Source organism: Oncorhynchus mykiss, chromosome 8 (genome assembly GCF_057628025.1).
Source record: "Oncorhynchus mykiss isolate SJ-2025 chromosome 8, ASM5762802v1, whole genome shotgun sequence".
Taxonomy (NCBI): Eukaryota; Metazoa; Chordata; class Actinopteri; order Salmoniformes; family Salmonidae; genus Oncorhynchus; species Oncorhynchus mykiss.
In genome coordinates this window covers 19,980,177-20,005,790 of record NC_143029.1, presented here as the reverse complement: position 1 = coordinate 20,005,790, position 25,614 = coordinate 19,980,177, and the positions used below count along the sequence as shown (strand labels likewise).

Here is a 25,614-nt window from a genome sequence, read left to right as displayed (position 1 = left end):
TGCAGCGATCGTTAAGCTGCTCTGACAGTTGACCCTTAAAGTGGAGATATAAGTCTCCAACTTCAGTGATTTTTTGCAATACGTCCCAGTCATTGGCAGCAGAGAACTGTAAGGAAAGGCGGCCAAAGGAAGTGTTGGCTTTGGGGATGACCAGTGAAATATACCTGCTGGAGTGTGTGTTGTGGGTGGGTGTTGCTATGGTGACCAGTGAGCTGAGATAAGGCGGAGCTATACCTAGCCAAGACTTATAGATGACCTGGAGCCAGTGGGTTTGGCGACGAATATGTAGCGAGGACCAGGTAACGAGAACATACAGGTCGCAGTGGTGGGTAGTATATGGGGCTTTGGTGACAAAACGGATGGCACTGTGATAGACTGCATCCAATTTACTGAGTAGAGTGTTGGAGGCTAATTTGTAAATTACATCGCCAAAGTCAAGGATTGGTAGGATAGTCAGTTTTACGAGGGTAAGTTTGGCAGCATGAGAGAAGGAGGCTTTGTTTTTGCGAAATAGGAAGCCGATTCTACATTTAACTTTGGTTTGGAGATGCTTAATGTGAGTCTGGAAGGAGAGTTTACAGTCTAACCAGACACCTAGATATTTATAGCTGTCCACAAGTCAGAACCGTCCAGGGTAGTGATGCTAGTGGGCGGGTGCGGGCAGCAATCGGTTGAAGAGCATGCATTTCGTTTTACTAGAATTAGAGAGCAGTTGGAGGCCACGGAGTGTTGTATGGCGTTGAAGCTCGTTTAGAGGTTTGTTAACACAGTGTCCAAAGAAGGGCCAGAGATATACAGAATGGTGTCGTCTGCATAGAGGTGATTCAAAGAGTCACCCGCAGCAAGAGCGACATCATTGATATATACAGAGAAAAGAGTAGGCCCGAGAATTGAACCCTGTAGCACTCCCATAGAGTGGCCCTCCTATTTGGCACACTGAACTCGATCTGAGAAGTAGTTAATGAACCAGGAGAGGTTCACTAACTAATGAACCAGGAGAAGTTATTGACTATAACTTTTGATTTTGATTCCCCCTTTGTTCAGGGACACATTATTCCATTTCTGTTAGTCACATGTCTGTGGAACTTTGTGTTTATGTTTCAGTTGTTGAATCTTATGTTCATACAAATATTTACACATGTTAAGTTTGCTGAAAATAAACGCAGTTGACAGTGAGAGGACATTTCTTTTTTTGCTGAGTTTACTTCCCTGCATACTTGTAACTTCAGGCAAACATGGAGCAAGATGGCTGGGACGATACATCACATGGCTTGATAGGTACTTTGGATAGGGGAATGGCCTGTGTAGTTTCTGAGCAGTGAGTTATGGAGCCTTCTTGTTTATAGAAATCTATGGAAATATGAAACAGAACATTTACATTTCTTAACATATACTGTACATTGAATATGGTTTCACCTATAATTCATATTTTGACAAAGATCTATCAAACAGAACTGTATATCTAACTTTATCTCATGATCTAGGTAGGCTTAATATCCACTAAGAATGGTTCTATGGTCCACATCCAACTCACTCCATTCCAGTTGGGGCTGTGGTTCCTGGGAGAGGTGGAACCCTTTTTGGTTGAAGGTAGAACCCTTTTGGGTTTTTGTAGAACCCTCTGTGGAAAGGGTTTTCCATTGAGCCCAAACGGGTTCTACCTGGAACCAAAAATGATTATCGAAAGGGTTCTCCTTTGGGGACAGCCAAAGAACCATTTAAGGTTCTAGATAGTACCTTTTTTTCAGAGTGTAGGGTCGAGGTTGAGGGGTCCACATGGCACCGTCTGACACCCATTAACTCACCCAGGCAGCCTTGCAGCCTTGCTCTCTCAGACAAACAAGAAGGGTCTGTCTTAAACATTGATGTTTCCCGCCAAGTGTCTGTCTTCCCCATCTATAAATACCTCCTCAGCTCTTGCTCTTGGCCCCAAGCAGCCCCCTTTAAAAAAGGAAACGTTCTCACCCCAACCTGGCAACACACACCGCTCTATCTGACAGATCCTGGTGCATCAGGTGCCCATGCCCACCCACCGACAAGCTATACATAAACTCTAATGTCTCCGAGAGCTCAGAGACTCAGACAGAGAAGAGGCACAGGTTTGGTGGTCTGTGTCTATGTATTGAAAGCAGTGCCTATATATCTTTCCGACTGCCAAGATACTGTTGTGTCTTCTCTTCCACAGCTTCCATGTGTTCTCCTGCCCACTCAGATCAGCTTCCAAAAAATTTGAAGTGAACCCTCTTTCCCTGCTCTCTGGATAGACTTTTCCCCCCAAAATCAATAACCTTATTACTGGCAACTCTGCACTTGACTGAATGTACTCCTGGCCCCTGCAGTATGGCCTCCCAGCGGGTTAGAGACCTCTTCACACGCCTCTTTTAGCTCCGACTGCCAATTTGTTTTCAGGGATTGCAGTAGTTTGACGGTGCTGAGGTGATAGCTATTATTACCAACTAACCCTCCTTGGTCCTGCAGCAGAGCGTCCCTTGTTATCAGGCAGACAGTGCTCCACTTCCAGGGTTCAGTTCACTCTGACTATACTAGAGAGAGGTACTGTAGGTCTAGGTGTCAAGAGGGACATTCTGATAGCACGCCTCTGTAACGTCCTTCACTTCACCAGCTCTCAGAGACCCAGGCCTTAGGCCCCCTGTTTTAGGCAGCCATGATAGATGAGGCACCATCCTGTCTGTCAGCAGCCTAAATGGGCTTGTGTCCCCACATATGACCCACAGAACCCAAATCCCTCCTTGCCCCACCTGGACTCTCTCACTTTATAGATCAAGAGCAGAGCAGTGCGGGCATCTGCCAGGCAGCGTGGCACAGGGATGGCAAGCATGCCCACAGCAGCCTGTCTCCATCTGTCAGAGAGCATGGGTCATAAAGAGGGGTGCCGCCTCACCACCATCTCAGCCCTGCAGCAGCAAACCCACACCCACAGCAATTAGAAATACTGCACCAACCATCCATCCCTCTGTCCCCACAGAGCATGAGATAGAGAGAGGGAGAGAGAGAAAAATAGAGAAAGAGGGGCAGAGAAATCTATGTATTTATGATGCAAATTAAATCAAGAGACCTCAGAACAGATATGTGGGCATCGACTGCAAAGTGATCAATCGTCCCGCTGCTCCAGAGAGGATGGTCCTTTGTCTACTGACACCTCTGGGAAAGATCCCAGCACTTTGAAACATCAACTGAACCCCTCTGCAGCCTCTACGCTTTTATAGCCAAACAGTACCGTATGGCAACTGAAATCAACAGACAAACCAGAAAAGACCACAGTGGCATATGGGTCTGCTATTGACATGCATGTGTAATGAATAACTATAAAATCCACTAGCCACCAGTTACAGACCAATACATAATATAAACTGCCAATAGTCATGAGCATAATCAACTTAGAAGTGATCCATATATAATTACATTAAATATGATTTAGACTAATTTAGGTCTATCTATAACCTATTGACATGGCTTCCTGTTTGATTTTGATTTAGCAGAGCATAAAATAGGCCTACATACAGGTAACTGCCAAAATTAAGGGAACACTAACATAAAGCATCTTAATAAGACATTGGGCCACCACGGGCCAGAACAGCTTTAATGCACCTTGGCATTCTACAAGTGTCTGGAACTCTATTGGAGAGATGCAACTCCATTCCTCTACGAGAAATAAATTCCATAATTTGGTGTTTTGTAGGTATTGGAAAACGCGGTCTCAGGCACCGTTCCAGAATCACCCATAAGCATTCAATTGGGTTGAGATCTGGTGACTAAGACGGCCATGGCATATGGTTTACATCGTTTTCATGCTCATCAAACCATTCAGTGACCACTCGTGCCCTGTGGATGGGGGCATTTTCTTCCTATGGGGGCATAGCAATGGTATCCAAAATAATGTCTTGCCCAGCATTTTTATACATGACCCTAAGCATGATGGGATGTTAATTGACTCAGGAACTTAATCAACACAGGAACCACACCTGTGTGGATGCACCTGCTTTAAATATACCGTGTTTCCCTCATTTACTCAAGTGTTTTACTTTATAACCTATGTACAGACATACATAAAGATGCTTAGACATTCCCATTTAATTTCTAAGTGAGAAACGATTACAACCCATTGGAAAAGCAGGTTATCTACCAATACCAAACAACAGCACAAAGCTAACAAAAGGTCCCTGAACGGCTCAAGTAAACTGGATTTAGGCTGTGATATAATTGTTTCTACAAGGGTTAACTCCCTTTGTCTGTGGGTACAGAAGCCTGGGACACTCACCTGTCACAGTGTGCTCCCATGTACCCCGGCTGCCATCGGTCACATATCAGCTCCCCTCGCGGGTCCACATGGCAGGTGGGGCTGAAACGGCAATGTTTTTCAGCAATAGAAACAGGAAGTAGAAGAAAAAGAAAAGAAGCTCGTATCAACAAACCCATCGTCCCACTAAGCTGCTGCTCCAGTCCTGGCACCGGGGCGTGCCGCCCCCACTTTGACCACCAGGGGATTACCGCCAGTTACCAGTGCTTGACTAAAGCGATTGTCTCTGGCCCTGTTTGCAAGTCAGCGACCTCAACATTGTGGAAAAACAACAGAGCTAGTCGACAGCACCATTAGCCCTAAATAAAACATTAAAGTGACTAAGGATTAGTGTCGTGATGAGAAAATAAAAGCTATTATAAGATGATAATGCATTATAGATAGAGGTCAGTGTGGCTAGATAAGGGTTCTGATTAAGTGCTGTATTAACTTATTTCCATATGACAAGTGATGACATACTTGTTGGACGGGATGTTGAGGGGGCAGGCGCAGGGCTGGCAGTCATTCGGCGTTCTCTTGTTAGCTACGCCATGGAATCCAGGGATACATTCATCACAGTGGAATCCGGTGGTGAGGTCAGTACAGCCCTGGGAATGTACAGTAATTTATTTAGGTTTATAGGGTTAACATACAGCAAATCAATGAATCCATTCTTTAAAGGGCCAATTATAAATGAATGATACAGTATGTACCCATCGGTTCTTGAAGAATATATCTTATAAAAGCCTCATGAGCTTAGATTAACTGTTGTACCCCATCAGAACCCAAAATATAAACTTGTTTTACTCCAATGTTTGTAAAGAACATAAATGTGTAACAAAGACTATATAGCCACAAATAAATCTCTGCGATATCATCAATGGTCAGTCCTTGTATCCATAGATCTGGATAGGAATTTGAGAGCGGTTACATTTCTCCAGCCCCATCCATAAGCTTTTTACCAAAACAGTGGTGGGGTGTCCACGTTGTTATTGTTTCAACTGCACTTTGGCAATTTATTTCTAGAACAATACCAATACATAAATATATCCACTGTAAACTAGCTTTTCCAAGTAATAATCTGGTGTATTGTCATAATTAGTTTGAGTAGCAGCTGTACTTGATTGGCAATGCAGCAAACCTGGATGAACAATTGACAAAATTTGAGTAAAATCTACAAAGAAAATCTACAGTCTCCTTTCCATAGTGTCTGTCTGACAGGGATGGTCCGGTGAATAATTGACCGAGACTTTGTGAGTCTGATGTTGCCAAATTAAACATAATGCATTTCCCCACAGATTGGCATTAACCCAAACTCCGGTAATGCACCGCTAATAAAATGAGAGCTGTTTCTTTTCAGCTCCACGCCTCGTCAGACCCAATAAAGACTAAACGCTCTTGAGTCAATTGCAGATGTCTACTCAGCATAATCACCAGCATAGAGAAGATTTCTTGATTACGGGGGAGGGGTGGGCACGCAGTTTAGTGTATGCGCACGTACAAGTGTGTGTGTGTTTTAGTGTGTAAATGTGTGAGTTTGTGTATTGGCTCTACCTATAAACCCCAGACTTGCTTGGCACAGATCTCTTGTGGGATAAATCCTGAGAGCCTTTATAAAAGCCAGTCAGAAAGGCACACTCTACCTAGCAGGAGGAAGGGCACACTCTACCTAGCAGGAGGAAGGGCACACTCTACCTAGCAGAAGGAAGGGCACACTCTACCTAGCAGAAGGAAGGGCACACTCTACCTAGCAGGAGGAAGGGCACACTACCTAGCTGGAGGAAGGGCACACTCTACCTAGCTGGAGGAAGGGCACACTCTACCTAGCTGGAGGAAGGGCACACTCTACCTAGCTGGAGGAAGGGCACACTCTACCTAGCTGGGGGAAGGCACACTATCTAGGAGGAGGAGGGCACACTCAACCAGGGTTTAACTCAACATGGCATGGCATCATGGCATCATTCACAGGCACCAACCGGCCTTGGAGGAGACAGCGGTAGGTCTCAGGGGAGTAGTCGATCATAGACACCACACCTGACACAGGAACGCTAACCTACAGAAGTACCAAATACCTTATGCATTCACAGGAATGGCTAACTATTGACATTCCTTCTGTCCTACCGGTTTAGGTAGAACAGCCTTTAATTTTTATGCGCTGCAAACTTGTGGTACATTTCTGAATATCTTACGATTGGACTAGTGAGTGCCTTTCTGTATTTTAGGGTATTGGTCAATCTTTTCAGGTGAATGTATGTATTTTTCATAGTTTGTGTTGTTGTATTTCTCATGTTCATGCCTTTATTTGTGTAATTTGTATCACTGCTTCATTATCATCATCATGTATTTTGAATTTGGTGCATTTTTGTGAAATACAGACTTTGGTCTCAATGGGACTTCCCTGCTTAAATAATGGTTTTAATACAAAATAAATACAACATCCCATCACTGTTCTAGCAGACTGTCTGTTTCATACTGAAGCAGGTCTAGTCTGATGTCTGAAAGTAGCGTTTGAGGCAGTGTTGGGCGTCTGCCAGGGGAAGCTGAGAGAGGTGAGGGTGTACAGAGGTCAGAGAGAGCTAGCTAGCTGTCAGGATGTGGACAGACAGACAGCTGAGGCTGGCCTCCGGCCCCGGGGACACAGCCATCTACACAACTCAGGTCTATCTGAACACAGAGTCATGAAAAAACTCCACAGGCTACAGGCTGAGATCTATCTCTACCTCTAAAGCCCTGATCATAACACAGGCTGAGATGAAAGGAGGGGGTAGAAAGTCAATACGATAGCAAAGTTAATCCTGGTTAGGGTCCAACCAGCAAGTCTCTTCAGGTGGGGGCTTAATCCTCTGTCACAGCCTGATCTGTTTCAATTGTCTTTGTGCTTGTCTCCACCCCACTCCAGGTGTCGCCCATCTTCCCCATTATCCCATGTGCATTATACCTGTGCTCTCTGCTTGTCTGTTGCCAATTCGTCTTGTCAGGTCTTACCAGCGTGTTTTCCCGTCTTCCTCAAGTTTCTGTTTCCTAGTTGCCCCGGTTCTGACCATTCTGCCTGCCCTGACCCCGAGCCTGGCTGCCGTTCTGTACCTGCCTGACTCTGACCCGATTACGAACCTCTGCCTGCCCTGACCCCGAGCCTGCCTGCTTTTCTTCACCTTATTGACTCTGCCCTGGATTACAGACCTCTGCCTGCCCTTGACCTGTGTTTTGCCTGCCCCCTGTTTGGGTCAATAAACATCTTGTAATGGCTTTCCTCTTCCTCGTCTGAGGAGGAGTAGCAAGGATTGGACCAATACGCAGCGTGATAAGTGTTCATCTTAGTTTTTTAATAAGAATAATGAACACTGAACAAAACAATAAACTACAACGTGAAAAAACAAAACCGTAACAGTTCCGTGTGGAACAAAACACTGACACAGAAAATAAACACCCACAACTCAAAAGTGAAACCAGGCTACCTAAGTATGGTTCTCAATCAGGGACAACGATTGACAGCTGCCTCTGATTGAGAACCATACCAGGCCAAACACAGAAATCCCAAATCATAGAAAAAAGAACATAGACAACCCACCCAACTCACGCCCTGACCATACTTAAAACAAAGACATAACAAAAGAACTAAGGTCAGAACGTGACACATCTGTGATTCTAGCTGTCTGCATCTGGTTTTTATCCTGAGTTCTGATATCCTCATTAAAATCAATGCTATTTGGATTTAACAGTGGTAATAGTACAGTTACCAAGGGTGAGATTAACAACACTTGGAGCATTACACGTAAGAAAATATCATTATTATACATTTCCAAGTGGTGATATCAGGTGTTGTGTCCACTGGTAGAGGAAGGAAGGAACATGTTTAAGTAACTCAGTGGAATGCAGTTCTGAGATCTCTGTGACTGACAGGAACTAGTACCTGTGTGTTAGATAGTCAATATAAAATCAGAAAAAAATCTGTTATAAGAGGATTATTCTAGCCAATTGAAATGTGAAAATACAGTGTAGAAGGTCAGATTTATTGTTCATGTGAACTCTCAACATCTTCTCATCCCCCCCGCACCCCTACTTACTAAGCATTGTCCAGTGATGTCATCACATCGTGGCATGGCCATGGCAGTCGCAGGGTTCACAAACTCCTTTGAAAACACTGCTATTAACCCTGCGATGCCCAGACGAACACATCTGCAACACAAACACTCACCAAGGCATATCATTATTAGACTATGAAAATACGAGTACAGAATCTTGACAGCTTAAAGATACCAATTTGTAGACCAATAAAAAGCCAACAATGTAAAAACAAATCAACTGTCTCCAAGCTACAGGGGAAAAACAAAATAAATAAATGAAAAAAAAATTGCCAGTGAAATGGAGTTTAATTGTCTCGCCTCATAAGTTGTTTAGGGTTTATAATTAGTCCTTCAAAGACGTAATTAATGCATCAATGTTGCTGAACTAAGCGCTTTCTGCAGTTGGAGAGAAAATTGTAACATCGTTCTGTCAGTTTAGAAATGCATCAGGAATAGTAAGACTACATTTGAATTTTAAATGCTACATTCAGATCTTCAACCCAACTAATTTAAACACATCTTCAGTGAATTTTAAATAAATAGCATTAATTGGGGTAAGCAACTTGAGGTAAAAAAATGTATGTTTTTATCTGAGTAGGTACACACACACAAATCCAAAAGCAAAACATTAGTTTGAATTTCAAGTAGGAGAACGGGGCATGCACAAGTGTCACAATAGCATTGAAAAGAAATGCCTTTCTCTGTCCTTTTGTCAACTCTCCGTTCATACTCTGTTCAATGCTCTCGTGGACACAGATAAGACACAACACACTGTCAGGCATCGCTCCAAAAATGCTCTCATAAGGCTAAAGACAACAAGACAGAGAATGACAACGATAACAAACATGCCCTGTGTTTCATCTCGCTCTGCACTTTCCCTCTATACTGACTTTGTTGTTAACAAGAAGTGTTACCCTGTTATACCTCTGCAGAGAGGAAGAAAGAGAAGGGCCAATGGAGAAGGTGAAAACGCTCACAATAATGAACTAAACACTTGTCAAGTTAAAGCAATACCTACATACAGGAAGACTTGTTTAGTTAAAGCAATACCTACATACAGGAAGACTTGTTTAGTTAAAGCAATGCCTACATACAGGAAGACTTGTTTAGTTAAAGCAATACCTACATACAGGAAGACTTGTTTAGTTAAAGCAATACCTACATACAGGAAGACTTGTTTAGTTAAAGCAATACCTACATACAGGAAGACTTGTTTAGTTAAAGCAATACCTACATACAGGAAGACTTGTTTAGTTAAAGCAATACCTACATACAGGAAGACTTGTTTAGTTAAAGCAATACCTACATACAGGAAGACTTGTTTAGTTAAAGCAATACCTACATACAGGAAGACTTGTTTAGTTGAAGCAATGCCTACATACAGGAAGAGCACAATGGTGAGCATAGAACAGCCAGGATGTTTTTCTCAAAGGATAAGGACAGAGACAAAGCACAAGAGAAAAGCATGAAGGACCTAAAAACCAACACATACTATACTGTATAAATAGATAGATATTAGACCCCTGGGCATTGGGTGAAGAGAGTATAAAACAATCATCAATACGAATACTATGAGGATTTACCTCCGCTTTACCCTTTCTAGAAAGGTTATGCTGTTGGATTTGGGGATATGAAACCTCAAGCAGCATTTTTCTTAGTTCTCTTGGCGTTTAATGGTTTTGCTGAGGGAGAAAGGATTAGTACTGAGCCGGGAGCCCTGCACACTTCACAGAATGCCACCACTGTTATTCATTGAGGTCACATCTAGCGCTCCTTCCCTCTCCGTCGCCTATAAAGACTTGATGATAACCGTGCATTCTATTTCATTCCCCCTCTCCCTCCCCCGCACACACACATTTGCTTGAGTCAGCACAAAACGCCACATGCCGAAATCAATACCCATCGCTTTTTTTAATAGAAAAGACCGTTTTTAACCGAGAGTACAGATTGCTGCAATAGCAAAAACTTCTTTGTATTTGTACCTGTACACCAGCTTCTCTTTACACTTACAAGTCACCTACGGACACACTCGCATAAGCATGCACACACACATCCAAACTGACAAACTACACACACTTTACAATTAGCGGAAGTGACAACGACACACCAGCAGAGCCACTCTCACACAACCACTTTTGGAAATGACCGGACCAAGGTGCAGTGTGGTGAGCGTACATTTTTCTTTAATATAAATGTCGCCAACAAAACAAGAAACAACAAAAAAAAAAAAAACGACCGTGAAGCTTACTTTGGCTATAATGCCACTAACAAAGACAACTACCCACAAATACAAAAGAAAAAAAGGCTGCCTAAATATGATTCCCAATCAGAGACAACGATAGACAGCTGTCCCTGATTGAGAACCATACCAGGCCAAAACATAGAAACACAGAACATAGAGTTTCCCACCCGAGTCACACCCTGACCAACCAAACATAGAGAATTAAAAGATCTCTACGATCAGGGCGTGACACAGTGACACATCTACACGGCATTGGTCATCTTCTGGACAACTTACTGGCCACCTCCAGACTGACAGAATGGAGTCTGGTCAGGATAGGATAGACACACCAACAGCACAAGAGCATTATTAGAAAAGTGGTGGATTATGGCAACATAAAAATAATCCAGTTCACACTAAATCAACTGTTGTAAAACATGACCACAGAACACAAAAACAAACATCTAATAATGCCAAGCATCTCTCCAATATATCATGCCAGACCTCATAACGATGCCCTCTTTAACATACAGATAACATCAACCACAGAAAACCCCAGCTGATTTTGGCTTCTTGTGCCAAAGAGCAGATGCAGGATCAGATCAGTGTGGAACAGAACAGAGGAGGGTGCAGTGTGTATGGTTACCTGTAGATGGCGACCCGCTCATTGCTGTGTGAGGCTCTGATGAGGACGCTGCTCACATTAGTTAGAGCCATCATGAAGTCCCTCATGCTGACAGGCAAGCCTGTCTCCTGATTCTCAAAGTGGTCAGGGTAGAGCACAATCATTTTTGTGCTCTCCTAAAAAAGGGTACACCGGCAGACTGAATCAACTGTCAATCATTTTTATCCCGCTGCTCTGCAAGAGATGAAAAAGTTGGTCTTGTTGCTGAAATGTTTTTTATTGAACACACACAAGAAAGGTGTATAGGTACTGTCCCTTGTAGAAAATACCAGTATGCAATTATTTTATAAACTTAAAAGAACAGACAGATACAAAAAGACCCAGAGTTGCAGGGAAAAAAAATGAATGATACATGTCAGTTCTCTCTTTTTCCACCCCTCGTTTGAGAGACAGCATCCATGTCGGTGCATGTATTTTGTATCCACATGCCAGAATGCTAAGTCTAGGCTCTGGCTGTCAATATTGGCCATAAATGAAGCATGGGTGTCACACATGAATAATACTTTATTGAGAGACACCATGAATAGCTACATTGTATAAAGAGTGACATTTCCTAATACGAAACTTGTCTTTGTCCAGATTGTCCATCGACTCAATAAGTGCGTGAGTTATTGTCAGTGTAAGCACAGTAATTTATGTGTAGGTGTGAGCTCGAAGGAAATAGAGAAATCTGTCTGTGTGAGAGAGAGAGAGAGAGTCTGCTGATAGAGTACAGCTAATGGAAGCATTGCCAGGTAAACTTTAAGGGTAAACACTTCTTTAAACACACTGGTGGGAATCATCAGGGAGGATTATCAGATGTTATTCATCCAGCCTGCTTATTTACTATTCCAGTGGCTGTTGGGAAATTACAATTTTATGGGCAACGGCACTGAATAAATGGAGTCTACATGCAAAGCAGTGTTTAACTATCAATAATGACCTGTCATACATCCAGGCTCCTCCTCCATATCACATAGGACAAGTGCTCTCCTCTCTGCAATATATGAATAAAACCCAGTGACTAAGCTTAGGTGTCTGACACTAATGTGGCTGGATATCACTCTCTCAGACTCATAATTCAAACAGTCATGTACGAACACCAGTATAACAAATACGCACTGAAGCTGAAGAGGGATCTCTCTGACCAACCTCCTCAAAAATCATCCACCAAATCAGTAAACATAGCATATTGTAACGGTTTTCTTTGGGTGAAGTAGAGTCGGACCAAAATGCAGCGTGGTTGTTATTCATGTTTTTAATGAAGAAACTGAACATGAAAAAACTAACAAAACAATAAACGTGAGAAAACCTACCAGCCTATCTGGTGACAACAAAACACAGAGACAGGAACAATCACCCACAAAAACCCAACACCAAACAGGCTACCTAAATATGGTTCCCAATCAGAGACAATGACTAACACCTACCTCTGATTGAGAACCATATCAGGCCAAACATAGAAATAGACAAACCAGACACACAACATAGAATGCCCACCCAGCTCACGTCCTGACCAACACTAAAACAAGGAAAACACACACGAACGATGGTCAGAACGTGACACATATTTTGGATTGAAAAAGGTTGACATTGAGTTGTTAGAAGAGCATTTGATCACTGATTGCACTAGAGAGCAGGCTCTCTTGCTGGTTTTCAGATCTGGATAAACTCATTATTCAGGATAACCTCAAAGGATGTAATCATGATCTGAGTTCTCCAGCTTTTGTAAAGAGGGCAAGAGAACATACATACCAATGGCACACCGCATTTGTGTGGCTGCGGCTGGGTTTTGAATGCCATCATCTGTATGTGTGTGTGTGACTGTGTCCGCGACTGTGTGTGTGTGTGTGTGTGTGTGTGTGTGTGTGTGTGTGTCCCTTCCTTCAGAGCACAGGGAGAAAACTACAACACATTCCTCATGGATCACACAGAAACAAAAGACAGCGAATGAATCCTATCACCGCACTCGGCTGACTGAAGATGAAAACGACGACAGATGAACCGCTGGTCCACGATGGAGGGTCAATAAAAGGACACCTCGCTAGCGTAATAGCCCAAGATGAGAGAGAGAACGAACGAGAGAGAACGGACAACAGAGAGAACGGTCGACAGAGAAAGAGTGTGTGTTGCGCATCACTCCCAAGGTCATCTCCTCCATGTCAGGGATGATTAAACAACGCTAAAATAAATCATTTAATTGCTTCGCACACCGCTTCGGCAAAGTTGTGTGAGCGACAATAAAACACAGTGGGGAGGTTCCGCTTTTATTGACCGTTTCACCAGTGAGGAGCAGATAATGAAGCAGACCTTTTGTCAGAGCAGTGTGCAATTGGGACCCCCATACCTATATTAATCAAACGAAACAAATCCTTTTTTTGTGACAATCGGATAGACATCAGAAAGCCTTTGTTGTGAGATACTTTTTTGTATATATATATATATATATATATAGTGTATGTGGACACCCCTTCAAATGAGTGGATTTGGCTATTTCAGCCACACCTGTTGCTGACAGGTGTATAAAATCGAGCACACAGCCATGCAATCTCCATAGACAATCATTGCCAGTAGAATGGCCTTACTGAAGAGCTCAGTGACTTTCAACGTGGCACCGTCATAGAATGCCACCTTTCCAACAAGTCAGTTTGTCAAATTTCGGCCCTGCTAGAGCTGCCCCGGTCAACTGTAAGTGCTGTTATTATGAAGTGGAAACAGCAACGAAGACTTAGCTGTGAAGTGGTAGGCCACACAAGCTCACAGAACGAGACAGCCAAGTGATAAAAACAGTCTGTAAAACTCACTACCGAGTCACTACAAACTGCCACTGGAAGCAACGTCAGCACAAGAACTGTTTCCATGGCCAAGCAGCCGCAGGAAACAGCCTAAAGCCTAAGGTCACCATGTGCAATGCCAAGCGTCTGCTGTAGTGGTGTAAAGCTCGTCACCATTGGACTCTGCAGCAGTGGAAACGCATTCTCTGGGGTGATGAATCAAGCTTCACCATCAGGTTTGGAGGATGCCAGGAGAACGCTACCTGCCCCAATGCTAGGCCCCTTAGTTCCAGTGAAGGGAAATCTTCATTCTAGACGATTCTGTGATTCCGACTTTGTGGCACCAGTTTGGGAAGGCCCTTTCCTGTTTCAGCATGACCAAGCTGAAGTCCATAGAGAATTTTTTTGTCAAGATTGGTGTAGAAGAACTTGACTTGCCTGCACAGAACCCTGACCTCAACCCCATTGAACACCTTTGGGATGAATTGGAATGCCAACTGTGAGCCAGGCCTAACCTCCCAACATCAGTGCAAAGACCTCACTAATGCTTGTGGCTGAATGGAAGCAAGTCCCTGCAGTAATGTTCCAACATCTAGTGGAAAGCCTTCCCAGTAGAGTGGAGGCTGTTATAGCAGCAAATGGGGGACCAACTCCATATTAATGCCCATGATTTTGGAATGAGATGTTCGATGAGCAGTCCACTTACTTTTGGTCATGTAGTGTATCTTCTGAGTGCTGCACAAACTAATGCAGAGGCATGGTATAGTATGGAGCTAGACCAACTGACTAGATGCAAAGCTCTCTGGGGACCACTATATGTTCATGTTAATGAACAGTGTTTGTTATACGGTTATATTATAAAAAATATACATGCATCCATTGCTGTCATGTTTGATGATACAGCTTTGTCAACAGAGCGCTTGTAAAAAGCATTAAAGTCTACTTTGAGAAACATCCTCCATGCTAAAGTATCTTTAGAACTGCAGGGGGACATGTCTCATGATCAGTCTGGGCCAATCAGAATCAACATTACTTGGACCGACATTCTCTATTTTAGCACTTGTTCTATGAATGAGTTCTTGTTGGCAGCTAACCTAATGTACAGTGCCTTTGGAAAGTATTCAGATCCCTTGACTTTTCCACATTTAGTTACATTACAGCCTTATTCTTAAATTTATTAAATATTTTTTTTCCCTCATCAAGCTACACACAATACCCATAATCACAAAACAAAAACAGTATTTTTTAAAAATGTTTGCTATTTCATAAATGAACTAAAATGTCACATTTAAATAAGTACTCAGACCCTTTACTCAGTACTTTGTTGAAGCACCTTTGGCAGTGATGACAGTCTTGAGTCTTCTTGGGTATGACGCTACAAGCTTGGCACACATTGCTCATGGCTTGGTTTCATTTTCAACCTCTCCCTGTCTGAGTCTGTAATACTAACGTGTTTCAAGCAGACCACCACAGTCCCTGTGCAATAGAACATTAAGGTAACCTGCCTAAATGACTACCGACCCATAGCACTCACATCTGTAGCCATGAAATGCTTTGAAAGGCTGGTCATGGCTCACATCAACACCATTATCCCAGAAACCCTAGACCCTCTGCAATTTCCCCCACGCACCAACAGATCCACAGATGATGCAATCTCTATTGCACTCCACACTGCCCTTTCCCACCTGGACAAAAGGAACACCTATGTGAGAATGCTATTCATTGACTACAGCTCAGCGTTCAACACCATAGTGCCCTCAAAGCTCATCACGAAGCTAAGGACCCTGGGAGTTAACACCTTAACACCTCCCTCTGCAACTTGATCCTAGACTTCCTGACTGGCCACCCCCCAGATGGTAAGGGTAGGTAACAACACATCCGCAGAGGGTAGTGCGCACAGCTCAGTAAATCACTGGGGCCAAGCTTCCTGCCATCAAGGACCTCTATGCCAGGCGGTGTCAGAGGAGGGCCGTAATTGCTTTGCTACACAGCTATTTTCAGGTCTCTTCAGAGACGTTAGATCAGGTTCAAGTCCAGGCTCTGGCTGGGCCACTCAAGGACATTCAGAGACATGTCCCGAAGCCACTCCTGTGTTGTGTTGGCTGTGTAGTTAGGCTCGTTGTCTTTTTGGAAGGTGAAACTTTGCCCAAGTCTGAGGTCCTGAGTGCTCTGGAGCAGGTTTTCATCAAGGATCTCTCTGTATTTTGCTCTATCCTGACCAGTCTCCCAGGCCCTGCCACTGAAAAACATCCCCACAGCATGATGCTGTCACCACCATGCTTCACTGTAGGGATGGTGCCAGGTTTCTTCCAGACCTGTTGCCAGGTAATTTAATGATCATTTCTCTACCATAAGCCAGCTCCAACATCGTTTTAGAGAATTTACGAGAATTAATGTCCAACTGCAGACCACATGTATCCATGCCAGCCCAGGACTCCACATCCAGCTTCTTCACCTGCAGGATCATCTGAGACCAGCCACCCAGACAGCTGATGAAACTGTGAGTTTGCACAACCAAATAATTTTTGCACAAACTGTCAGAAACCGTCTCAGGGAAGCTCACCTGCATGCTCGTTGTCCTCACAAGGGTCTTAACCTGACGGCTGTTCGGCGTCGTAACCAACTTCAGTGGGCAAATGCTTACCTCTGATGGCCAATGGCATGCTGGAGAAGGGTGCTCTTCACGGATGATTTCCGGTTTCAACTGTACTGGGCAGATGTCAGACAGCATGTATGGCGTTGTATGGGCGAGTGGTCTGCTGATGTCAACGTTGTGAACAGAGTGCCCCATGGTGGCGATGAACACAAATGAACACAATTGCACTTATCGATGGCAATTTGAATGCCCAGAGATACCGTGACGAGATCCTGAGGCCCATTGTCGTGCCATTCATCCGCTGCCATCACCATGTGTTTCAGCATGATAATGCACAGCCACATGTTCCAAGGATCTGCCCTGGAATCTGAAAATGTCCCAGTTCTTCCATAGCCTGCATACTCACCAGACATTTCACCCATTGAGCATGTTTGGGATACTATGGATCGACATTTACGACCGCACGTTCCAGTTCCCGTCAATATCCAACAACTTCGCACAGCCATTGAAGAGGAGTGGGACCACAATAAGCAGCCTGATCAACTCTATGCGAAGGAGATGTGCCGTGCTACTTGAAACAAATGGTGGTCACACCAGATAGTCACTGGTTTTCTGATCCACTCCCCTACCTTTTTTTAAGGTATCTGTGACCAACAGACGCATATATCTGTATTCCTAATCATGTGAAATCCATAGATTAGCGCCCAATGAATTCATTTCAATTGACTTATTTCCTTATATGAACTGTAACTAAGTAAAATCTTTGAAATTCTTGCATGTTGCGTTTATATTTTTGTTCAGTGTAGTTGTATGTCCATGCTTATGAGGCTACATACACTTACCCCTATGATGACATTAGGAGCAGAGTTAACCCTGATATCCTGGTCTTTCTCTCCTGCGTCATATGAAACTCATATCATATGAGACATCCTCCATAGGCGGAGATGTGTAAACAAACACAAGGCAACAGTATGCTAACATGCGCTGCATAGATGTAAATGGGTTACCACCATCAAAGGAACTTTAACAATGTAATAGCGTGTAAAGACAAGGACTGACATTAGGCATGCAGTACATGTATAGTGAGGGTTATAGGAGTTATTGTATTAGTAAACCGGGATATAAAGTTGAAAATGATCAAGAGTCCCCTTTAAATCCCAGTGGAGTATGAAATGACCCAACACCACCAACAAATCTCCACACCTCTTCGGTGACAATACGAGCGGTGTGTAATGAGCGTTAAGGGACAGGTTTTATAGTGGCACACTTCCATGCCTGGGAGTAATACTGAAGAGGCTGTACTCGCCAGATGCATTACAAACAGTTTTAAAACAAAGATCCTTAAAGATGGACACAGTTTTACAGGCACTGGGCTCCTGAAGATTAGGACGTCTATTTGCCACAACTAGGAGTGTGTGATTGTTCGAATGATGACTGCATTCCCAAAATGTCTGTCTGGTACAGTTGAGCACACATTCTCAGATCTAGGACAGCCTATCCTCCCCCGCCTCCTTTGGATTTGTCTATCTGTCTTTGTTCTCTCTCTATGTTTCCTATGTTCTCCTCTGGCTGCTCCAGCTCCCCAAACAAAGCAGACATGTGTGTTGTGTTTTTCCTGCTAGAAAGGGGCCCTCTCATCTTGGTGCTATTGAGCCGCTCTATCTCCTGGCCCCCTGCTGAGGCTATAACAGGGAGCTCTGGGGGTGCTGATGTGTTCAATGAAAAGGCCCTGTTGTTTTCCGACCATGGAGAACCTTTGACTAAGACCTGGAGGGCAAATCACTAGTCTGCCTAGTCTGTAACAGTTTGTCCAGGTCAGAGCATGTGACCTACCTAGGCTGTAGCTCTGTCCATAACAGTTTGTCCAGGTCAGATCATGTGACCTTCCATAGTCTGTAACAGTTTGTCCAGGTCAGATCACGTGACCTGCCTAGTCTGTAACAGTTTGTCCAGGTCAGAACATGTGACCTGCCTAGTCTGTAATAGTTTGTCCAGGTCAGATCACGTGATCTGCCTAGTCTGTAACAGTTTGTCCAGGTCAGAACATGTGACCTGCATAGTCTGTAACAGTTTGTCCAGGTCAGATCACGTGACCTGCCTAGTCTGTAACAGTTTGTCCAGGTCAGAACATGTGACCTGCCTAGTCTGTAATAGTTTGTCCAGGTCCGAGCATGTGACCTACCTAGGCTGTAGCTCTGTCCATAACAGTTTGTCCAGGTCAGATCATGTGGTCAGGGAAAACTCAGGGCCTTACCAGCACCATCATCCCCTGGTTAGGAGACTAGCAGCAGCAGGGAGCCACATGCACCAGAGCCAGAGCTCTTTTAATGTGTGTTTTGGCATCATGTGTTTTGGCATCATTGATGTCTATGCATGTATTATTGTGATATGACTCATGCACAGCTGTGCAGACAACCAACATAGATTAATAAAAATGTTCCCAACCATGGTTCACTGGCAAAATGAATGCAGAGAAGCGTTGAAATACAGCATTATTTGTTTGTACACAGGAAGCGAGATAAACAAGGGCTAAAGTGAGTCATGTACAGACTGCAGGTCCTAATATAATGTCATGACAACCTCTTAACTCACAGAAATCCAGTTCACACTGAGAACACCTCAACCTTTGGTGGAACAAAGGGGCTGGTCTATGAAGCTGAAGTGCATTGTTGGTGGGAGGAGCAGAGAAAATCTAACCTTTTGTTAAGGAGCAACAACAAGCGTCAGACACACCACTAATGAGACAGATCTAATCCTCTTGTTAGTAGCATCAAAAGCACTCCTATCAGGACACTCACATCAATAAACCATCTACGTCGCAGTAGGACCTCTTTGTCCAGGATCAAATTGTATATCTCACAATCCTACTGGAGCACCATGGCTGATTCTGAACAATCAAAAAACGTGTGTTTTGCTACATGAGGACACATTGAGTTATAGGACAAATAAAGAGAGGCCTGTGAAGAGAGGACTCTGGAGTTAGGATCCACTTTTATAGATCACAGGGGAGGCCGTGTTAGGACAGAGACAGAAAGCCAGAGTGGCTAGCCATCCCACAACAAATATGCCCAGAGAGACAGAGAGATGGAGAGTGGTAGAGAGAGCAAGCAGGGGGTGATCAGCGCCCACATTTCAGAAAATAAACAACAGACCTTCGATCCATCTACTGGGTTCTTAAAACAAGTCTCACCATGACACCGGGATCCTCAAATCTGCTCCCCTATTACGAGCCCTGGGCCCTAGCTCTGTTGACTTTAATATCCAGGAAGCATCAATGTGTGTTTTCCCACCGGCCACTCACAGGACAGCTACAAAGAGGGGGCTCTGCTCAGAGCCTCTGACTGCCTACAAAATGGGGTCCTGTTTAGTTTGTGCATAGTGGGTGATGGTGGGGGACCAAAACTAGGGTTTGGAAACACTCACATCTGGGAAACACTTTTAGTGGCCCGAATGAGACGGTCCAAAGTGAACACATCTGGGACAAAGGCTAATGCTGCCTCAAAAGCTGCAAGAATTTCTCTGCTTGTTTGTCCATCTGTAACCATGTGTTTGTGTTGCTGTGCTTTATGGAGACATTTCCACCATGTTTTTGGGAAGTATTTGGGTTAAATCATAAGAACTAAGAAATGTACTAAAACGGTTGGAGTATTATTCAAATATTTGGCAAGTACTGTATAAGAAAACACACAGCATCTGACAATTAAATTTTTGTCATTTAGCAGACCCTCTTATCCAGAGTGCATACATTTCTGTCCTGTGAATAAAACCCACAACCCTGGCGTGGCAAGCGCCATGCTCTACCAACTGAGCCACACTGGACTAAGTTGTTTCTAAGCAACCAATATCTTTTTAATAGAGCTCTATCAAAGCTAAAAATGCAATATTTGTATCAACAAAAGATGATCTACTCCAGTATCAGCTGAATGAGGAGGAAACTTTGGAGGCTTCCTTGTTGTACTTCATTGGACATTTACATAAGTGGCATAGCCTGGGAATAAGGCTGTGTGTGCCCTGTAGCCTCTCCCCCTGCAGTGTGGAGGGAATAGAGGCCCGATCACAGTGTTAACTACAGCATGCAGTCTGGGACAGGCTTGGAGTGGCTAAATATCCTCCTCTCTACTTTCAAGTGGGACAGAGGAGCACAGTGTCTATTCAGAGCTCCGATAGCATCCTATAAGTGGCACTCTCTCAGTCTCTAGTCTATAGGTCCCCAGAAAGGACTACCTCGTACAACAAAGGAAGCCAAACACACATAGTAAATAAATACATTCATATGGGTAAAACTATCACTGGCACCCACTCATGCATATTCTCCTGTGTGCTGGTTCTCTCTGCGCAGGCTGCTCTGTCGGCCTTGTCAATCTGAAGACGAGTGGTAATGGCTCCGTTCCTCACTGGGAGAAAGTGCTGAAGTGTGTACTCAGGCAAGCGCTGTCGAGATGGGTTCATTTATCATCATAATAGTCTATTACCCGTGATAGGACACAACTCAGTGAAGAGGCAGCTGCAGTAATTGGTGCTATTCCTTTCACTTTGCTCGGCCGGGGAAGGCAAGGAGGCAGCCCTCGGCACCAGGGCAATAGTCAATCAACACGTGGAGATTTCTAAAGAGAAAAGTTCATCTGCGATTTTTATGCAGGTTTATAGGTTTTACTGTCTCCTGTAAATCTGTCACCATCAGAGGTGGACGTGGTCAGGAAGTACTTACAAAATTTGGCAGCAGTTTAAGATGCTACTTTTTTGCTGATTGTCGAACAAGTGAATGTATACAGTGCCTTCAGAAAAGTATTCATACATGTAGCCCTTGATTTATTCTACATTGTGTTGTGTTACAGCCTGAATTCAAAATGGATTACATAGATTTTTTTCTCACCCATCTACACAGTATACCCCATAATGACAAAGTATACATACAGAAAAATCTCATTTGCATAAGTATTCAAAATCCTGCTGTCATGGCCGTCGTTCAAGGAAGACCAAAGCGCAGAGTGGTGAGCGTACATTTTCTTTTATTTGTTAAAATGTCGCCAACAAAACAAGAAATAACAAAAAAAACTTCCCACAAAGACAAAAGGGAAAATGGCTGCCTAAGTATAATTCCCAATCAGAGGCAACGATAGACAGCTGTCCCTGATTGTGAACCATACCCTGCCAAAACATAGAAATACAAAAACATAGAAAACAGAACATGGAATGCCCACCCAAATCACACCTTGACCAAAGCAAATAGAGACATAAAAAGGCTCTCTAAGTTCAGGGCGTGACAGTACCCCCCCCCCCCCCCCCCCCCCCAAAGGTGGAGACTCCGGCCGCAAAACCTGAACCCATAGGGGAGGGTCCGTAGCGGCTCTGGTGCGGGACTCAGACCCCGCTCCACCTGTGGCTCACCCCACTTTGGTGGTGCCTCTGGTGCGTGGACCCTCATCGCCGACCCTGGACTGGGGACCCTTTCGGCGGGCCACGGACTGGGCACCCTCGCTGCGGGCCCCGGACTGGGGACCCTCGTTGCGGACCCCGGACTGGGAACCCTCGTTTCGGGTCCCGGACTGGGGACCCTCGATGCGGGCCCCGGACTGGGAACCCTCGTTGCGGGCCCCGGACTGGGAACCCTCGTTGCGGGCCCCGGACTGGGGACCGTCGCTGGAGGCTCCGGACTGGAGACCTCGCTGGAGGCTCCGGACTGGAGACCGTCGCCTCGTTGCGGGCCCTGGACTGGGGACCGTCGCCTCGTTGCGGGCCCTGGACTGGGGACCCTCGTTGCGGACCCCGGACTGGGAACCCTCGTTTCGGGTCCCGGACTGGGGACCGTCGCTGGAGGCTCCGGACTGGAGACCGTCGCTGGAGGCTCCGGACTGGAGACCTCGCTGGAGGCTCCGGACTGGAGACCGTCGCCTCGTTGCGGGCCCTGGACTGGGGACCCTCGTTGCGGACCCCGGACTGGGAACCCTCGTTTCGGGTCCCGGACTGGGGACCGTCGCTGGAGGCTCCGGACTGGAGACCTCGCTGGAGGCTCCGGACTGGAGACCGTCGCCTCGTGGCGGGCCCCGGACTGGGGACCATTGCTGGAGAAAAAGGAAAAAGGCTGCCTAAGTGTGATTCCCAATCAGAGACAACAATAGACAGCTGTCCCTGATTGAGAACCATACCCGGCCAAAACATAGAAATACAAAAACATAGAAAACAGAACATAGAATGCCCACCCAAATCACACTAATAGAGACATAAAAAGGCTCTCTAAGGTCAGGGCATGACACCTGGGTCAATACATGTTAGAATCAATTTTGGCAGTGATTACAACTGTGAGTCTTTCTGGGTAAGTCTTTAAGAGTTTTGCACACCTGAATTGTAGAATATTTGTACATTATTTATTTTTTTAATTATTCAAGCTCTGTCAAGTTGGTTGTTGATCATTGCTAGACAGCCATGTTCAAGTCTTGCCATAGATTTGTAACCCGATTTAAGTCAAAACTGTAACTGGGCCACTCAGTAACATTCAATGTCATCTTGGTAAGCAACTCCAGTGTACATTTGACCTTGTGTTTTAGGTTATTGTCCTGCTGAAAGGTGAATTTGTCTCCCAGTGTCTGGTGGAAAGCAGACTGAACCAGGATTCTCTAGGATTTTGCCTGTGCTTAGCTCTGTTCCATTTATTTTATCCTAAAAAACTCCCTAGTCCTAGCCAATGTCAAACCCATTACATGATGCAGCCACCTCCGTGCTTGATCATATTAAAGAGTGGTACTCAGTGATGTGTTGTGTTGGATTGGCCCCAAACATAACGCTTTATATTCAGGACACAAAGTTAATTACTTTGCCACATTTTTGCAGGTTACTTTATTGCCTTATTGCAAACAGGATGCATGTTTTGGAATATTTTTTATTCTGTACAGGCTTCCTTCTTTTCACTATCTAATTTAGGTTAGTATTGTGGAGTAACTACAACGTTGTTGATCCATCCTCCATTTACTCCTATCACAGCCATTAAACTCTGTAACTGTGTTAAAGTCACCACTGGCCTCATGGTTAAATCTCTGAGCGGTTTCCTTCCTCTTTAGCAATGCCTGTATCTTTGTAGTGACTGGGTGTATTGATACACAATCCAACGTGTAAGTAATAACTTCACCATGCTCAAAGGGACATTCAGATAATTGAATATGTGGGGTACAGAGATGAAGAAGTCGTTCAAAAATCATGTTAAACACTATTATTGCTACAAAGTCCATGAACTTATTATGTGACTTGTTAAGCACATTTTTACTCCTGAACTTATTTAGGCTTGCCATAACAAAGAGATTGAATACTTATTGACAAGACATTTCAGCTTTTCATTTTAAATTAATTTATACAAATGTATACAAATTTCAAAAGAAAAAAAAATATTCCACTTTGACGTTATGGGGTATTGTGTGACTTTCTGAAGGCACTGTAGCTGTCATTTTCTTTTTGAGGACTAGATTGTATTCATTTCATTCTAATCATTGTGTGGTGGTACTCTGGTCGGTGTTACCTCAATCTCCAGAACTCTAACTCAACAGTGATACAAACTCTATTGGGAGAGGACATAGTAAACCGCAACAAGCCTCCCCACATATATAAACCAAACATAAAGCCCAAAACTGTCAGTCATCCTTTGCCATGTTATACAGAATGAGACTCATGAGCAGTCATAGACGTTGGTAGGAACTGGAACGAAATTCAACAATTTCTCTTTTTTCATTAGAAATGAGTCACTTTTAATGCATGTCACAATGGTGATAATTCATGGGATGAAACATGGCACCACGGATGTACAGGAGTAATTGTGTTGGGCTTTGAGCGCCACGCTAGCATGAGATAATTCTCTGCTTCAGTGTCTGATCCTTTAACTGAAATCCTGCTCGACTGCCACACACACACACGTTAGTTCGCTGCTGTGGACCCCTATATAAAGCTCATAATGACGTGCCTTTTGACATTAGGGAGAGCAGAGTAAACCCTGATGCCTGAAGACTTTTGTTAGAGAAAAATACATTATTACAGAGTTCATGGAACGAAGCATTGTTTTCCTCCAGAATGCACTGCTGGGGAATAGAATGTGTTAGAGACAATGGGATGGGAAGACATGCAAAGCCTATGAGGAGAAAAGATAAGAAACTAATATACAAACAATATACAAAAAGCCCTTGCATAAACTCCATAAATAAATAGTACAACTTCAGAGTACAAAAGTACATAATCTGTCAAAAGACACAATGAATGCAACAGAAGACCACAACAGCTGTGTTATACTTCAGTACAGCAGAGCACAGATCATCCTTGTATAATGACAATGTAAGACCGCACAATACAGTTGTGTGTGTGCGCGTTTGAGTGTGTGAGAGAGAAAGAGGGCTGTTGTGTGCGGACCTTGCTGCTCAGGTACCCTCCAGGCGCGTTTCAGTAGTAGACAGCAGGAAGGTGTCTCCTGGCCTCCAGGTTATTATTGCTGAGTGTCTGGGGCCAGTCTCTGTCTCTGCTTGGGGTGGGCCACACCTTCCCCTCCCCATCCGCCTCTGTCAGGGACCAGCCAGCCATGGATGTCTCCTGGACAGAATCACACCAGATAGGATTGAAATATTAATCAATGCACACAGAGAACTTGTGACTGGTTATGACATATGTTATGTCCTTGTTATGACAGTGTCATGTAGCCCTTACTCTATTTATTTAACCTTTATTTAACCAGGAAAAGCCCATTAAGACACAGAGTCTCTTTTGCACAGGAGAGCTGGCCAAGAAGGTAGCAGCATATAATGACGTGTAGCATAGTATGATGTGTAGGATGACGTGTAGCATAGTATCCCTCATAAGGTTACGGAATTGTCCCTTCAAATATTGAAACATTCTGCTTCTAGTTTTACAATGCAGTAGGACTGCATTGTCTACAGATTGCCATCAACTGTTCTTAAAACAATGACAATCTCAAAACACTAATTTGCCATTTTTTCCCCTCCAATGAACACAGAGATGACTCTTCCTG

At 44.1% G+C, this 25,614-nt stretch overlaps 1 pseudogene across 1 annotated transcript in view; it reads right to left on the bottom strand.

Moving 5' to 3' along the window:
- The window catches only part of LOC110529202 (laminin subunit alpha-2-like), a 167,588-nt pseudogene that overhangs the window by 89,977 nt on the left and 51,997 nt on the right, over positions 1-25,614 (bottom strand). The window contains exons 13-19 of the transcript XR_016482752.1: positions 24,988-25,178; positions 17,459-17,546; positions 11,229-11,441; positions 10,872-10,908; positions 8,362-8,473; positions 4,778-4,905; positions 4,280-4,366 (exon numbers count right to left, since the gene is read on the bottom strand). The product of XR_016482752.1 is annotated as a laminin subunit alpha-2-like (transcript). The remainder of the gene's footprint in view (positions 1-4,279; positions 4,367-4,777; positions 4,906-8,361; positions 8,474-10,871; positions 10,909-11,228; positions 11,442-17,458; positions 17,547-24,987; positions 25,179-25,614) is intronic.